The sequence below is a fragment of the Megascapheus bottae genome, chromosome 8 (genome assembly GCF_031878675.1).
Source record: "Megascapheus bottae isolate mThoBot1 chromosome 8, mThoBot2.hap1, whole genome shotgun sequence".
NCBI classification, from domain to species: Eukaryota; Metazoa; Chordata; class Mammalia; order Rodentia; family Geomyidae; genus Megascapheus; species Megascapheus bottae.
In genome coordinates this window covers 67,928,950-67,947,136 of record NC_143516.1, presented here as the reverse complement: position 1 = coordinate 67,947,136, position 18,187 = coordinate 67,928,950, and the positions used below count along the sequence as shown (strand labels likewise).

The window sequence follows — 18,187 nt, the reverse complement described above, 5'->3', positions numbered from 1 at the left end:
CTTTAAACGTTTTGTAGAATTGGTATTTAGATTCCTAGACAAATATTTTAGGAGCCATAATTAAATTCATTGTCTGTTTATTCTTCATTTGCCTTTTGCCAGATTCGATGCTACAAATTATAAGAATATAACTTCCCTGGTTGAATATAAAAGCTATTTCAATGACTTATTTTTAATTCCAAGTGGCTCCAAAGAGGCATTGTTGAATTCCAAAATTAAATTTCATTGAGTGTGTAGTTGATTGATATGATTCCTCCTATGTTTTACGAGGAATAAATTTTGATGTTCTCCCCATTCCGATTTAATGCTCAAAAATCAAATGCAATTAGGTAAGTGTTTTAATATTTTTCATACTGGATTTTTAAAATTATTTAATGAAAGTTTCAACTAATCATGAAGACAGAAGGAGAAATGTAAAGGGCTTATTTGTAATATATTCAATCAGAATTTCAGGATCACACTGATTTTTAAAATACTTCTTGAAAACATTTTAAAGTAGGATTGAAAACAAGTATACTGACACTAGTGGAAACACTTTCTTGCCAGTCCTAGGAAAATGTATTTTTTTTTATCCCGCAACTGCTTTGTCACTAGAATTTGAAGTGTAACCTCTGGAAATGTATAAAACGCCATTAAGTCTGTCAACTGCAACTTCAGTTTCCTGAGCTCATTTCAACTGGCACATCATGCTTCAGTCAGTTCCAAGTGATTTCTGGTATTTTTACTTCTTACTTTTATTCTCTTTAAAATTTTTATTCTTGCTTTTCTTTCTTAGTATATAAATTATGATGTATTTGTCTAACAAGATATTGATATTGTCATTGTAAAAAAATGCCAGTTTTATTCTGCTCAAATTTTCTTCAAAAAAATGACGATTTGTTCATTGTGACAAGGTGGCAATGAGGTTTTAAAAATCTTTTATGATTTATCTTTTCATAAAAGTTTCCCTCTGTTGGGACATTTCAAACAATTGTTTATAAGTTTTCTTATCTTTGAGTTTTTGTACAAAGGAATGTAAGTTGAAAATGTCGGTTTCTGAGTACAGTGCATATTATCAATGTTACCTTTGCACCATTCTCTCCCATCTGTCCCGACTCCACCCACCCTTCAAGTTACCCCATTCCATTTTCACATATGTACATTGATTATTCTGACTGCATTTGCCCATTCTTCCTCTCTCCACTCTTCTGCCTCTTCCCTTAAACTCCACCCTGATATGTACAAAGGAACCTCAACTTAAAATCTGAAAGGCACAAAATATACAAGTTTAATTTAAAATAATAATCCATTGGACCAGATCAAAAAAGTCATACATTTAAGGAAACGTGTAGAGAAACTTTTGTGACTGCACTGTGCTCCTGGAAAGCTGCCTTAAAGATGGAAGGAATACTTCAAAACAGTGGCACTTGTCCTGCATTTTGCTTTTGTTTGAACAAAAAACATTTCATTAGTTTTTAGGGTGGCTAATAACCCTTGACAATATTTTATGATAACTATTATTCATTTATATAATAAAATGCCTTGAGAATATAAATTGATATTTTTTTTGCCAGACCTGGGCTTGAGCTCAGGGCCTGAGCACTCTCCTTAGACTTTCTCAAGGCTAGAGCTCTACCACTTGAGCCACACCACCACTTCCAACTTTTCTCTATGTATGAGGTACCAAGGAATTGAACCCTGGTCTTCATGCATGCTAGGCAAGCACTTTACCACTAGGCCCTGGTCCAGGCCTGGAAAAACAAGTTTTTGAAAATAAAAATATGAAAGGTTTTAATTTAGAAAGAAAATAATAAAAGTGTTTTCAAAGAATAGAATTGTTTTAGATGTATATCATACCTTAAACAATGAAGCTGCAATAGTCAAAAAACATTCAGAATATTACAATCTGATCTGATAAGTGGACACGATATGATACGATACAGTATGGTATGCCATATGATATGATATATGATATAGATTTCAATGGCCTCATCAACTGGGATGAAGAACTCATGCTGCAAAAAAGCTGTAGCACAAATCTTAGTAGGCCTCGCACACGAAGTTGAATTCTTTTCCCATCATTGCTTGGGGGTGAGAAAGAGCAGGGCCTAGCTAGCCATTCTTGTTCACTTTGCTTACAGCATCTGTCAGCATGTTAGTACTCTGAACCTGTTCTTACAAGAAATAGGTAAGAAAAGGAAGATGGAGGCCAGTCTCTCCTGAAGAACCCATTGTATCTCTTTCAGTTTTTAAACACAACTAGACAAGAAAGACATTGGTTGATGCTAAAAGTGCTTCCACTCTTCAGTGATGGCTCATTGATTTTTCTTATCATCATTTCTGTAGTTCTTGCTGTATTCTTCCTGATGTCCACTTCATTTATGATATACCTAATACCATGGTTTCTTCACACTTTCTTTACTCCAGTGGTGCTTTTTGTCTGAATACTTTAGCCTCCTATTTTCACAATCTTTTATGTCACTCCTAATCACCAATATTGTGTAAACTCTAAAATATCAATTGGAACCTGAGTCTCCAGCTAGCACTTACGCCTATTCATTTCTCTAGCTTCTTTCACTCATACGTCTTTACCTTACTACCTAGAATCGTTTTTTTTTATAGATCAATTTCCTCATTCCATATATAAAAGTCCACGAACCATAACTTTAGTCACTTCCACATAAATAATCTCTGTCTTGACCCACTTGTTTTATTAACTCAGAAGAGTCGCAGGTTGAGATTCAATTTCCTGGAGAAAAATAGCTCTGAGAAATAACATTTTCAAAAAAGAAATAACATTAAATAATGACTATACATCCTAGGTGGGAGCCAAGCATTGGTTAGCAAGTCTCTTCTTTTTATGTTTTTAGACAATTTTTTTCTTCACATTCAAAGAAAATTATTCTATAAGTCCCTTTGTCACACTCCACCAAATCTGACATGCCCTCAACTAATGTGGAATAAATTGTAGGCATACTAAGAAACTTGGTTTTATTTTTTAATCAAAACATCTTCAAAGTGATTTCCTCTTTTCCAAGACACTGTGCTTTACTTCCTGTTAAGATAAAAAAGAGAATATGACACTAAGGAAAATTTCTCTGTTTTTACCTGCTTGTAAACTTCACTCATAACTGTGCCTCATATTGTCCCTGCATTGTGCTTATAAAAGTTCCTTAATATGTTTTTGTTTGGTTGTACTAGTTTGAACTCTGGGTTCTTCACTTGCTAAGCTGGTGCTCAGCCACTTCAGTCATACATCCAGGCCTGTTTTTGTGCAGATCTAGTGCATTTTTTCCATCTATTCTATCCTCGAATTGCCATTCTCCAAATCTCAGCCTCTTGAGTAGCTAGGATTGTAGGCTTGTGTCACTGGCACCCAGCTATTATAAGCCTCCAATTCAAACGTTTTAGAAAATTTTCATGGAGTAATTCTGCTATACATGCCATATTCGATTAGCCACTGATCTAAGGGGTTTCAAGTATCTTATCTCACATGTCTGGAACACTGATGTGCCCACAGGGAGGCCATGTTGTTTGAAGCTCCACTCTCTCTATTTGCCTGACTTAAAGCTTCAGACCTGTAGTGACTGATCATGATTGTTGAATTGATTGGACTAATACTTGAGGAATTAGGAAAGCACATTTCTGAATGTGTCTGAAGGCCTTTCCAGAGATGATTGGCACATGTGATAGCAAATGAGAGGGAAGAACTCACCCTGGATAAGGGTGACATCATCTAAGAGGCTGAGGGCCCATGGAGGAAGAAGCCTTCCTAAGTAAGTTAGGTTTTACCTCTTACTCCCTCTCTCACCCCCTCCCTCCCTCTTTGTTTCTCCTGGTCCCTCCTTCTCCCTCTCCCTCTTCTCTTGCATTCCCTCCACATTGATGGAGCCAAGTGAATTTGGACATTTCCGAAACCTCTGAATCATAAACCAAGAAGACTCTTTCTCTCTTTTGTATTGTTTCTCCTAGGTGTTCTGTCACAACTAAAAGAGAGCTGACAGGCCCCCTTTGTGTGGCCCTTCCAAAGTGTTCTGATATAGGTCACAGGGCTATGGGGGGGTGCTCTAAGAGAGCACGAAGAAGTTGCAGGTTCTCTGAGAGATTATCCTGGAACTCATCCAGGCTCACTTCCAATGTGGCTCATTGAGCAATCCAGATTTAAAGGGAGAAGAAACAGACACTGCCACTCACCCAGCAGATGTCTTAACAGCCTTCCACGTTCCTCACGTCACCACCTTCCTCCCTTCACCTTAATAACTTCCACTAAATCTAGCAATTTCACTTGCACACTTAACTACATTGTGCATCCTTTTATTAAAAATGTTTTTGAAATTTCTTCTTTTTTTGACTTCTTAATTGGAGGTTGGACCCAGTGTCAAAATACTACTTATTCAGAAAGTGTGTGGTCCAATAGAACGTTCAGTGGATAAAGAAGAAATATAGCATGTAGCTTTTTCTGTCATTTACATAAAAGCAGGTGAAATGCAAAGAACAACCAGTAGTAAAACTGTATTTGGGCTCTCCACTATAAAACCTGGGCTTGAATCCAGTGCAATTCAAGTTCAAATCTAGGAAAATCTCTAACTAAAATTCCCCTCCTCCCATCTCACTGGACTTAGTTGGAGCATAGGAAGAGGATTGAATGAAACTAAACCTCAGTCTATCACTTCACCCAGGGAAGAGATTTGCCCAGGAGAAAGAAAGTTTAATCCTAGACCCTCACACCAATGAGATAGAGCAATGATAAAAGAAGATGTATATTCAAAGCTCTTAATTTTTCTCCTGGATCATGTTTTCAGTGTTTTGATTGACCAAAACCACTTGTAATAAATCTATATAAGGTGGAGTGTCTATATTCCTATCACTGGTTTTATTTTCCTGTGAACTTACCTAATTATCTGCTGCCTTCACTGGAATCTCAATTTTCAGAGCAGAAACTTTCTCAGTCTTACCAGTTTTATGGCCACACGTATTACTATATATAGAATTTTGGAGAAAATTGTGAATGAATAAAGTACAAATATGTCATTAATCTATAGATATACCAACAAAAATTATAATTGTGAAAAGGTTTTCTTACTAGACTCTGCATAATTTTTTAGTTAAAAATTGTGCTTATTTCTGCTGGTGGGAATGTCAACTAGTACAGCCACTCTGGAAGGAAGTTTGGAGGTTTCCAAAAAACTGAAAATAGACCTTCCCTATGATCTCCCCATACAACTCCTGGCATCTACCCTGAACATTATAACCCAGGATATGATAAGGACAGCTGCTCAGCTGTGATCATCTCTGCACTCCTCACAATAGCCAAGCAATGGAAACAACCCAAATGCCCTACTGCAGATGAATGGATACAGAAAATCTGGTACATTTATACAATGGAATTCTATATAGTCACCAGACAAGATAAAATAATGGCTTGCTGGGAAGTGGATGAAACTAGAGTGAATCATGTTGAGTGAGACAAGTCAAGACCAAAGGAATAAAAGGCAGATGGTCTCCTTGATATGTAGATATTAGATCTGAGTAGTACAAGAGTGATGACTCAATATTCTGATACCCAAAGTTATGGACATGGTTTGGAGATATAAACATAACTACATAGACATTAAAATCTATGATGAGATATATACTATATAGCCATAAAGTTATATTACATAGATTGATATGTATCTATGACACACAAGCCTTCAGCTTAATTTTAATTAGGTTCTAAAATCTATATGCTAGTGATTGCATATATAGATTCCCTTCTTGAATATTTGTTAAACATGACATTTGAAATATGAGGTAAAAATCAGTGTTAATAAAATCTGTCAAAAATTGTGCTTATTTATATCAAAGATTTTGTTTCTTTAAATCTATTCCTTTTAGGTTAAAGATCAAATAGACCTTTTATGTGTTAATTTTCTCTTTCTTTCTCTTTTTCCTTTTTTGTTTGTTTCTTTCTTCTTTTCTTTCATTTGCTATTTTGCTTTTGTTTTTGTTTTATACCAGTACTGGAGCTTAAACTTAGGACCAGGGCACAGTTTTTTTTATCTTTTCCCCCAGCTTTTTTTTCATATATTTTTATTGTAATTAATAGAAGGGTTACATGATATTTACCAGACAGATGGTGCATTAATTCCCATACACTGATACCCTTTCTCATGTCTTGGTCCCCATTTCCCTCCCCCCCATCCCCACCCCTCATCTTGTTTTCCCCTGTTCCCTATCCAATTTCAAATTTGGCCCTACAACTTGAACCACAGCTCCTATTCTTGCTTTTCTTGCTGATTAATTGGAGATTAAAAAATATAAGGGGATTTTCTTCCCCAAATGGTTTAAAATCAGAACTCAGTAGGATTATGCCAATGAGTCACTGGCTCTTTGGGAAGATTTTTTTTTTTAATCTTGGGGCTTGAACTCAGGGCCTGGACACTGTCCTTATACATTTTTGCTCAAGACTAGTATTCTGTCACTTCAACCACAGTGCCACTTCCAGCTTTTTCTGTGTATGTGATACCGAGGAATCAAACCCCAGGCTTCATGCATGCTAGGTGAGCACACTACCACCAGGCCATGCCCCGGGCCAAAGGTGGTATTTTGATACTTACATAGTAATATCTTACTTCCACTTCCAGTTTGGATATGAATCCGTTTGGTGAGGGAAGAGAAGCTTGGTGGGAATACTGTGAAGATTTTTACTCTCATTCTAGAAGTAGTATCTCTCAAACTGACAAATATAAGTTAAAAGTAATCCCTAGATACTAGTTTTTAAATCAAGAAGAGTGTTAAAGAATACTTATTAGTTTCAACAAAGTCTTTTAGAAGTTCTTAAGTCTTTAAGTAGTTCTTAAAAGTAGGTGAATCAAATCAAAATTATAATCATGACCACAGTTTTTTCAATAGTAACAAGCATTTGAGGTTATATAAGCATACATAAATAAATATATGTTAAATAAACATAGAATTTATAGAAGCCAAATGCCTCAGAAATATTTTTTTTAAATCCATGCCATAGGTTGGAATTTTCCCACCCTTTTTCTTTTTTTTAGATTTTTTTAAATTGTAATTAATAGAAGCGTTACATTACATTCACCAGAAAGAAGGTGCATTACTTCACAAGCATTGATACCCTTTCTCATGACATGGTCCCCATATCCTCCCCCTGCACTGCTCATCTTGATCCTCAGAAATATTTTAAGTTGCCTATTCCAACCTGTATCTAATTTTATCTTCCCTTTGATACAGGCAAAATAGTCAAGGTTTTCTAAATAACTATAATATTGAGAGTAAATTTATAAGCAGGATATTTTCTAGCTAAAGATCAAAGACTGGCAGCAGAGAATTAAATCATATTTTTACTTTGCTATCTAGCTAAAGTTATGACAAAAACACTAATCTATTAGTTTGTATAAGGAATAGATTCAGGATTTTTACAGCATCTCTACTGACCTTTGCCCACCCTTATTTAATATTTTTCCATTTTAAGTATTTGTACTAACTTTGCCTTGCAAATTAAATTCTGATTTACACATAGTCAGACCTGCCACATATTAATTCAGACCTGTTGCATATTAACTTTCAGTGAGTTCTTTAAAAAGTACCATATCATTATGGTCACACTACTTATGTTTATAGAATTTCTTCAGATGAGATAGTAAATCAGGCTAGGTTGGAGTTATAGATACATTCATATTAATATGTCTGAAGCATGGATTAATTCTGATCTCTGATTTTATAAATTTTTTCTAGATCTTATTCCAGTTTTCCTCTTGAAAATTGCAATTTTCTCTCCTTCTTTCATTTGTTTCTTCCTGCTTCTTCCCTTTTCAGTTTTCTTGAGTAAGTTACCTTAATGTTTGTTTTTCGATTTAACAATCCTCCTTTTCTAGTCTAGGATACGGATTTGAAACATGTCATATAGCATTCCAAACAAGGGATGCACTCAAATGTCTTTCAAGTACAAGCTAAACATACAGTCAGTTAAAAACTTCTTTTGGAAGATTGAGAAAAATGAGATGGCCATTAAGTAAAGTAAAATTTGAGGTCTAACATAACCATAAATGCTTGACTAGTTGGCAAAGGAAGATAAAGCATTTGTTAAAACATCTCCATTTGTAGATCTTACTTGGAATTTATTATTTATTTATTTATTTTCAGTTAGAAGCAAATGGACTTAATTCTTCTATTTCTAATCCACCTATATTTTACATGAGTATTAAAACTTATGTAGTCAATTCTAGCAGAATCCTAGATCTGAGTAAAAGCTATTACTGCAACAATGCCATATTCTTACCTTGTAGGAATGGTGAAAGGCAATCAATATTTTGAGCTCACACTGTGAATTCTTTCTGAGCTAGGTGATTGCTAACACAACAATCATAATCATTGTCATCTCTAATTCATATTTTACATCAACAGATTCCAAGCAATTTGCCTAACTGCTAAAACCATTAGCTATTGTAAGGATTAAGATTTTAGTTTCTCTAGTACCAAAGTCAGACATTTTTCTCATAAATACTTTCTCATAAAACTTAACTTTTTGTAAATGCTTCCTACTTGTAAATATATTCATTTAGTATTCTATAGCAGTGCTATTTATGTCAGTGACTATTAATGATTGACATTATTGACATTGCGTGATGAAATGATTGACAATGGAGTTTTAATGGAAACATGAAATTTTATTTATTTATTTTTTGTGCAGGTACTGAGGCTTAAACTCAGGGCCTCACTTTCAAAATTACAGCTGTTGTTATACCATATGAGAAACATCTCTACTCCTCATTGTGTGTGTGTGTGTGTGTGTGTGTGTGTGTGTGTGTGTGTGTGTGTGTGTGTATGTATGTGTCTGTGTCTGTATGTGTACATGCTGGTCCCAGTAACTGAACTTAGGTGAACTTAGGGCCTATGCATTGTCCCTGAGCTTTTCTCCTCAAAACTATTGCTCTACTACTTGAGTCACACCTCTATTTCTATCATTTTCGTGGTTAACTGGAGATAAGATATCATAAAGTTTCCTGCCCAGACTGGGTTTGAACTGTGATTCTCAGATCCTAGCCTCCTGAGTAGGTAGGTTGGATTGTAGATGTGAGTCATCAGTGCATAGCACCTCTGGCTTTTTTTTTTTTGCCAGTCCTGGGCTTGAGCTCAGGGCCTGAGCACTGTCCTTGGGCCTTCTCAAGGCTAGAGCTCTACCGCTTGAGCCACAGCACCACTTCTGGCTTTTTTTCTATGTATGTGATACCGAGGAATCGAACCCAGGTCTTTGTGCATGCTAGGCAAACACTCTACCACTAGGCTAAACTCTCCGTTCACTTCTGGCTTTGTTTTGCTGGTCATTTAGAGATCATAGTCTTTCAGATTTACATACGTGGGCTGGCTTTGAACCAGGATCTTTATATCTACTTAGTAGCTAGGATTGCAAACATGAACCACAGATGCCCAGCTGATAATAGAATATTCTTTTTTTTTCTCCTTTTTTATTGTATCTTATTCCCACTTTCCCTTCCCCCTTCCCTCAACTTCTACATTTAGTTTAGAAAATAGACAATATTTATAGTGATATAAAAAAATCATGAAAAATGATACCAAATAGCAAAAGGAAAAAAAGATCAATTCATGTTACAACATTTTATAAACCCACTAACTGAAATTATTTTCTACACTGAATGGAAGAATTTACCATAGTGTAGACAAATAACTTATCTCCTGTCTAAGCAACATCTACTAAATCATGTCCTGAGGCACGCTGATTTAAGCAAAGTGTAGGATCTTGCAGTGGTTGCTGAGGCTAGCTTTGCTTACATAAAAGATTCCTCTAGCCAAAGATGATTTCTTCTAAATACTGGGTCAGCCAGGTCTTGGAGAGACTTTTCTGTCTTAAAGTTAATTGATATGATGTAATTGATTTCTTAGCCAGAAGCCAAAATTATTTCCAAGTTAGATTCATGCTCTCAAACTAATTTAAGTCAGGGTTAGAACTTTCCTCTATGGATTAGAAGTTGGAGTGCAGTATTTTTATGGTATCTTTGTATTTGCATACCCCAAATAATCACATCTCTCCTGTAACTTAGTAGCTTTATCTCTAGCATGAATACAATTTGCTAAGGAATGTCATTGTGATTTTTAAAACTATTGACTGTTGAATAGCTGAGGTATATCTGAGATAATTACAACTACACAGATGAAAAATCGGAAAGTTAAGAAGGAAAGGGCAGGCAGGCAAACAGGGATAAGAATCGAGGAGTGACAAGTGTGTTTCAACTGGGATTTAACTGTGGAACTAGAGATTTCTCTAGGAAAATACGAGCTTACACATTACATTGAATTGTTATCTTTGGGGATTAAAAGTCAGGACACAGTAAAGACTTTTACACATTAATGTTCATTGCTTTTATCACCATAGCAAAGAGGCCCTACAGCAGACAAAAGGATCAAAAAGACACATGTGTGTATATAAACATGCACACACACGTATAAATGTATAAACACACACATGTGGAATTTTACTTATCCATCAGGAAGGATACTCATTTCTCCTTACAGAAAAAGGGAAGGCCCTGAAAAAATTATGTTAAGTGAAGTAATTCAGGCTCGAGGAGACAGAAGGCATGTGCTCTTTCTCATGTGTGGAAGTAAGGTTTAGCTTATGGACGTATGTGGAAACATGTATATAAATATTTTCATCTATCAGACATATTAACTAAAGTACATTCTATGCAGAGGAAGATTCCAATGGCAAAACTGCTTTGAACAACTGACTTAATATCTTAACAAAATGAATACCATGAAGTTGAAGTGTGTTGTTGGGGAAGGGGGTAAAGGAGGGATGGCAAGGGGCTGGGAGTTTGGCCTAGTGGTTAAAGTGCTTGCCTAGCATGCACGAAGACCTGGGTTCGATTCCTTGGTACCACATACATAGAAAAAAAAAAGGAGGGATGGCAGATGAATGCAGTCAGAATATTCAATGTACATCTGAAAATTTTTTTACCAGGTCATTTGAGGGGATGCATGAGGTTTAGGAAGATATGAGAGAAAATGCTAGAAGGGGTGATTAATCAAGATACCTTTTATTCATAAACTGACATGTTGAATTGAAACTAAGCAATAATAACAATACCTTAATAATATTTTTGTGGATCATACTTTTAGTTGAAAACATTAGGAGGTAGAGATCAGAAGATTATGGAATCCAGAATGGGCAGAAAGTTAGTCATCCACCATGTCCACCAAAAAAATATCCTGGTGTGGTGATTTATATCTTCAATCTCAGCCATAAAAGAAGCCTAACTAAGGGTATTGGTAGTCTGAAGTCAACACAGTACAAAAATTGTGAGACCTTATCTAACATATAATTAAAAAAGGGTGGAGACATGGCTGATGAGATGGGTAGCATATTGGATTAATCAAAATTCTACTGTCCAGCCAGGTGCCAGTAGCTCATGACTGTAATCTTAGATACTTAAGATAAAGTTGCAATCTTAGGCTTGTGATTCCAAGCCAACCCAGGCAGAAGTCTGTGAGATTCTTATCTGCAATCAGCCACCAAAAAAGTTGAAAGTAGAAGTACAGCTCAATGGTAGAGTGCCAGCCTTGAGAGAAAAAGACTAACGGACAGTGTCCAGGCCCTCAAACCCAGTACATTCTCTCTCTCTCTCTCTCTTCTCTCTCTCTCTCTCTCTCTCTCTCTCTCTCTCTCTCTCTCTCTCTCTCTCTCTTCTCCCTCTCTCTCTCCCTCTCTCTCTCCCTCTCTCTCTCCCTCTCTTCTCTCTCTCTCCCTCTCTCTCTCCCTCTCTCTCTCCCTCTCTCTCTCTCTCTCTCTCTCTCTCTCTCTCTCTCTCTCTCTCTCTCTCTCTCTCTCTCTCTCTCTCCCTCCTCTCCTCCCTCCCTCCCTCCCTCCCTCCCTCCCTCCCTCCCTCCCTCTCTCCCTCTCTCTCTCTCTCTCTCTCTCTCTCTCTCTCTCTCTCTCTCTCTCTCTCTCTCTCTCTCTCTCTCTCTTTCCTTTTCCCCCTTTCTCTCTCCAAAAATTCCTTCTGTCCTCCATTCAACTTCCCAGAGAAGTCCTGCTGGACCCTTGTTCTCATCCTCACAGTCCCCTGGCTCCTGACCATGAAAGGTGGTCTATTTCAAAGATGATGGTGACCACAGCCTTGAAGAACGTTCTGATAGTGCAAGCCATGAAGAATCAGAATGCCTTAAAGCTAGCTTTCAGGTGTACTTGAGGCCCATGCAACATAAAGATGACAAGAAATGGAAAAAGTGAAACTTTGTTACAGAGTTTTTGGATGGATTTCAAGCATGTGATGGATGAATGCAGATGGGAAGCCAAAGAGCTGTTAAGTGATGGCTGGAGCCTCAGCCAGGCTCTTGGCAAGCAACAAATGAAAAACATCAGCAGATTTTGAAAAGATGAAACAAATGACAATGAAAAGATAACTGGAGATAAGATCTCAGTGATAAGCGGTGAGAAAGTGAACTCCCCAGAGTCTGAATGTCCACACGAAGCAGAGCAGCTGAAAATCTTTATTACTATGTCCTTATTTAATGGTATACTTTTATCATTATGCTTTCTCAACCAAGGATAATGTTTTTGCTTTCCCTTCCATGTTAAATAAAAAAGAACTTCATGCTTGGTGATCTGGGTGGCTTTGACTTTGTCAAACACAGCTATCCATTCTCCAATGTCGTTTACTGTGGGAGCCGGAAAAGGCCTGCTTGTGGCCAGCTCAAAGCTTCTTTCTTTTCTATTGTATTATTTTCTATATCCTCCTTTTTATTTTTATTAAAATACTATTCACTATTTGTATCTCTTGCGTGGACTCTTCCTTGATTCTTTCAAAATAAACAATCTTAGCTTTTGGGTTCATCTATGAGACTTTGGGTTTTGGAAAGCAGCTTCAGTTTTTTTTTCTTTTGCTGTTGTTGGTTTTCTTTTTCTTTCCATTTTTCCCCTGCTGACAGATTGCAGCTGGCACTTTCTCCAATGCACTTTGTTTTGCTTCAACTATGAAGTGTCTTGTTTATCTCTCCATCCTCAAATGCTTAACAGGCATAGCTGTCTAATTTTCAGTTCAACTGATGTGGAAGATTTTTGGTTTAGGAGATGACAATTTAAATAAAGAGAACAAGAAGTTATGCTTGTTATTATGGCTTTGATTTGTCATGCTGTAATCTTAGCATGTGGCGAAGTATTAGACATGCAGGATGATATCAGCGTTGCCCAAACTCTTAGAAAACAAAATAGGGTGGATGTATGCATGTGTAATTAAAAAAAAAAACCTACCCTAGTCTCTTCCTTTCAGTCAAAATCATGGCTTATGGCATCCAATGAGTTGAGTAATGGTGTTGGTTATTCCTGTTTCTACCCTGCTGATGTATTTAGATAACTACTAATCTGTCAACATTTGTTTTCCTCAAGTATTGAAAAATGGTTTGACTTCCAATTGAAATCTCTAGTGCATAGCTCCATGGTTCTGGTATATTCCATGTCCATCGGAGACTTGCATTCACACTTTCCATTTGCATACCACAGGCACATGAGTGCCCTGCCCAGCGGACACCATAGATCAACAGTGCTTGGGGAAAAAAGGTGACAGCCAGGCCTCACCTAACAGAAATTCGCCGCTAGAACCCACAGGCAAACCAAAAGAGATAGTGAGAGGACCCAAGCTGGGTGAAGGCAAATGTTTTATTACTGGCCAGCTCCAGAGACTTTAAATTATACACCCTCTCTTTCTGGTTTCCCGTCATCCTGTTGTTGATTCCTTTCCTCAATCTCAGGAGGGACTGGCCATGACAAGAACCTGCTTGCTTCTGCCATTTCCACAGAAACTGTGTGGGAGGCATAACAGACTCCAGCCAGGACTCATGGCTTCCCAAGAAGCTGCTTGCATTTCGGATGCTCAGCTTTGGTCTGCCTGAGTGACAGCCTTCTGGTCCTAAGATTTCCACATTCATCCGAAGGAAGCAGGCATGGAAGACTATAGGCACTATGTGTATTTCCCAAAGTCCTTCATTGATGCTTTTACCCCAAAACCTACAGCTCCTAGAAGTGGTAGTTTTAGACAAGTGACCCTGAAGATGATTTTAAGGATACCTCCAGCTCTAATGTCCTGTATCTTCACATACAAATAGAACTCAACACATGAATGAAAACTGAACAGGTGGGAATCTGTTAGCATGATTCATTAATTTTATTTTAGTTTTGAAATGAAATGTTTTTAGAAGTGAGCAGTTATTGAGGGTGTGTACGTGAAAGTCACACTGTATATAAGAGAGGAACTCCATATGTTTAAATCTGATAGCTAAAAGTACTTCTATTTTCAGCCATATATCATTGTTTGAAACCTAAGGGTTTTGTTGTTGCTGTTGTTTTTGATTTGTGTGGGGTTTTTTGATGCTGGTCATGGGGCTTGAACTCAGGGCCTGGTCACTGTCCCTGAGCAATTTTTTTTGTGTGAGTCGTAGGGCTTGAACTGGATCTCAAGGCTGCCACCCTACCCCTGAGCCAAACCCCATGTCCCAGTTTCTAGAGATTAATTGGAGATAAGAGTCTCAGGTCCTTTTGTGCGAAGGTGGGCTCTGCACTGTTTTCCTCACATTCCAGACTCTTGAGTAGCTAGGATTACAGGTGTGAGCAACTGGTGCCTGGTAGAAACCTAAGTTTTAAAGGATTTTTTTTTTTGCCAATCCTGGGGCTTGAACTCAGGGCCTAAGCACTGTCCCTGAGCCTCTTTTTGTTCAAGGCTAGTGCTCTACCACTTGAATCACGACATTATTCTTAGTAGCTTATTGGAGATAGAAGCCTCATGGATTTGACTGCACTGGCTGACTTTGAATCACAATCCTTAGATCTCAGCCTCCTGAGTAGCTAGGATTCCAGGTATGGGCCATCAGCACCCAGCTAGAACTATTTTGTTAGATATTAGAAATCTCCAATTTAGGTCATGCAAGAATTTATTTTGGGGAAGAAGAGCCTGAATAATATTCCTTTGCCAGTGTGCTTATAAAAGAAAAGAAGCAGAGTTTTAGGAGATTAAAGAGTTTCAGTAAAACTCACCTTTCCATAACGATAGTCATTTTAATTTTTGATCCTGAATCTGATTGAAGTGTGATTTACAATTCCTGAAAGATTTTAAATGATATTACTGAGTGGATGAACAGAACTTGTTCCTGTTGTTCTATGGTCAGCATATGAATGATTATTTGAAACCTCCATTTTGTTTTTAAATAAAATATTACCCAGTGGTTTCTGTCCTCCAAAGGTCAGATTTCAACCATGCTCCTCAGACTTCTAGGCCCAGAAACCTTTTAAGCCAGTGCTCTCTTTCAGCTTTCTCCTGAAGAAGTTGTCTTTTGCAGGCAGAGGTCTGGCAATGTGTCTGCTGCCTTCACATATTATTATCCATCATTTGTGGAACCTTGGAAGCAGAACGTGATTCACCGATAAAAAGCATGGGATGGAGGGAGTTCCACGGTTGTCTGAACATTCTGTATCCATGAAGTTAAAGTTTAGCAATTTAGAGGTTTGAAATTAGATATTTTAAAGAGAGTTAGAACCTGTATTGACAAGTCTTATTTCATGGGAAATAAGAAAAGTTCAGAAAAGTAATTTTATGTTTTTCTGTGTTTTCCATCTCCAGGAAAATACATACTCAATGCTGTTTGCAGTAGTAATATTTCTGTCTCTTTGGTTGGTTGATGATGATGATGATGATGATGATGATGATGATGATTGTTATTATATTCTAACTTACTCGCTCATCTTCTTACTGTGTAACATGGTTTCTTCTGATAAGTCTTGTGTTTCTAAGTCTTTTTGTTCAACTTTGGTGCTGTGTTAGCCAGGAAAATTTATCATTATTCGCTACAAAGGAACAGGTTTTATATAAAACAAGACTAAATATTTCATTGTTGAGAATATTTTTCTCCAATTCTACTTTACTAGCTATTCTTTGTGGGATTATTTTGATTTGCCATGCATTTTTACACACTTTTTAAATTTTTATTTTTATTGCCTTATATGCTGATCCTGGGGGTTTGAAAGCAGAGCCTGGACACTGTCCTTTAGCTGTTACTCAAGCTAGTGCTCTTCTATCATTAATTGAAGATACGATTCTTATGAATTTTCCACCATGGGCTGGCTTTGAACTGTGATCCTCAGAGCTCAGCCTTCTGAGTAGCTATGATTACTGGCATGCACCACTAGTACCAGCTTCAGCTATAGCTTTTTTAGTAAACTGGAGCTTTTCCTCTAGCAATTAACACAGTCAAAGGAAAATCTCCTGAAGTAGTTATAAACAAGAAGCAAAAGCTTCTGCCTATACAAGACTAACATGGATACTAATGTGCTCTTGTTCAATGCAATCCAGTGGCCTCAGGGACACGAAACATGTTTGGGTATTGGAAAGTTTCATTCTTTTAAAGATTCTAGGAATGTGTGTTCTCTACTGGTTTAATTAATACAATACCAGGATCGAGAGGGTGGGTGACATGATTTGGAGAATGTGTTTACATTTCCCTTTGAATTTCTTGTAATGTTGAAAACAAATAGTACCCAAGTTTCGAAAGGCACAGAATGAAGAGGGTGGATCTGTTCCTACCATATGAAACCACAAAGAAAATAATGAACTAGTTTGTTCTGCAATAACTTTATTTGTTATTATAAAAAGCTGCTAGTTATAAGAAAACATTTATTGGGATTGCTGGTGAGAGGAGGCAATGTCTCAGTTAAATAGTGAGTCATGAAAACAGAGCTCAGTGGACAGGCCCCAGAAGAGTGCACAGAAAGCAATGGGGCCTGGCCTGACAGCCATGTTCCATTGTCGAAAAAAATAAAATTGTAATTGGTACACATTAAATTAAAATGTTAATTATTATTTTTGTTGTTATAAATATTATAACCAATATAATTGCCCCACTTTCTTCAGTGCTTCCTCAAATCAGAATCAGTGATTCTATGCTTTAGTGTATTGTTGGGCCATTCTCAAGACCTGGTCAGAGCTGGCTCCCCAAGTCTTTCATTAAAAAAACAATAACATAGAATCCATTTTTCTCTAGGAAAGAGAATGATTATAAGGTATAATTTATCATGGTTTATTTTTAGAATGTGGCTATTGGATAATATACTATGGATATACTATTGGATAAATTGCTATAAATAATATTGACATACTTGTGATTTTTATGTTTAGTCTGAAGGTTGATTTTTATATCCTGGTAAGTGGTTGAAAGGATTTATCAGATCTATGAACTCTTAGGTGCTCTCTCTAAGGCTTCTCTAAGCAAAGGATCGTGCCATTTGCAAATCGGGATAGGTAACTTTCTTTCTTTTGCCGTATGCCCTGATCAGATTTTCCAGTACTTTATTAAATGAGTCTTGTCTCATTCCTGACTTTCATGGACATGGTTTCAGTGTTTCCCCATTTAGCCTGGTGTCAGCTATACATATAGTCATTGCAACTTTACTCTCTATGAACAAATGTTTTCTTTATTTGCATTATCTTTCTCTTTTATTGTATCTGTGGCTCACCTGTCACTCTGTCTCTTCCTCACTCTTTTTCCTCCCTGTCTTGCTCTCTTCTCTATTTCCTTTCCTTTCTCTTCCCTTCAATATCTCTCCTAAATTTATTTCTTGTCCATTCTCTGAATAGTTATCTATTATCAATTTCACGAACCCAGATTATGGAATTCAACATTGGAAAAGGATAAAGATGTGGTGGAGGAAAACTGAGTAAAGATTGAATTATTTGCCTCAGAAATGCCAAGTAGTTTAACAAATTTTATATCTCACGTTATTTGATTATCTATGTTGTAAAGGTTATTTTTGATACATTTTAGATTAAATGAAAATTATATTTAATGCTAGAAATGCAGAAATATCTAGGAAACAGAAAAATAAAAGGAAATTTCTGTGAATTTCTAGAAATTCTTAAAGAGTAGATATAAAATACTACAAATATTTTAAATAATTATTTTCTGGCAGTGGATGTAAAATAGACTCTTTGTAGCTATAATGATACTGATTAAATAAATATAGTAATGAATAAACTTTGTATATCACAAAATTTTTAATTGAAATTTCCATACTGATTCAATGAAATTCTGTCCAGTGGTAGTTTGGAAGCAAACTAACTACAGGCAATATGCAAAGTTTCATCATTTTTTAATCCAAAAGTGTCCAAGACCTCAGGCACAATTGCTCACATCTGTAATTTTT

General features: G+C 36.7%; 1 pseudogene; it reads left to right on the top strand.

Moving 5' to 3' along the window:
- The window catches only part of LOC150060090 (tripartite motif-containing protein 59-like), a 41,980-nt pseudogene extending 26,168 nt beyond the window's left edge, over positions 1 to 15,812 (top strand).
- Positions 15,813 to 18,187: the final 2,375 nt, after the last annotated feature.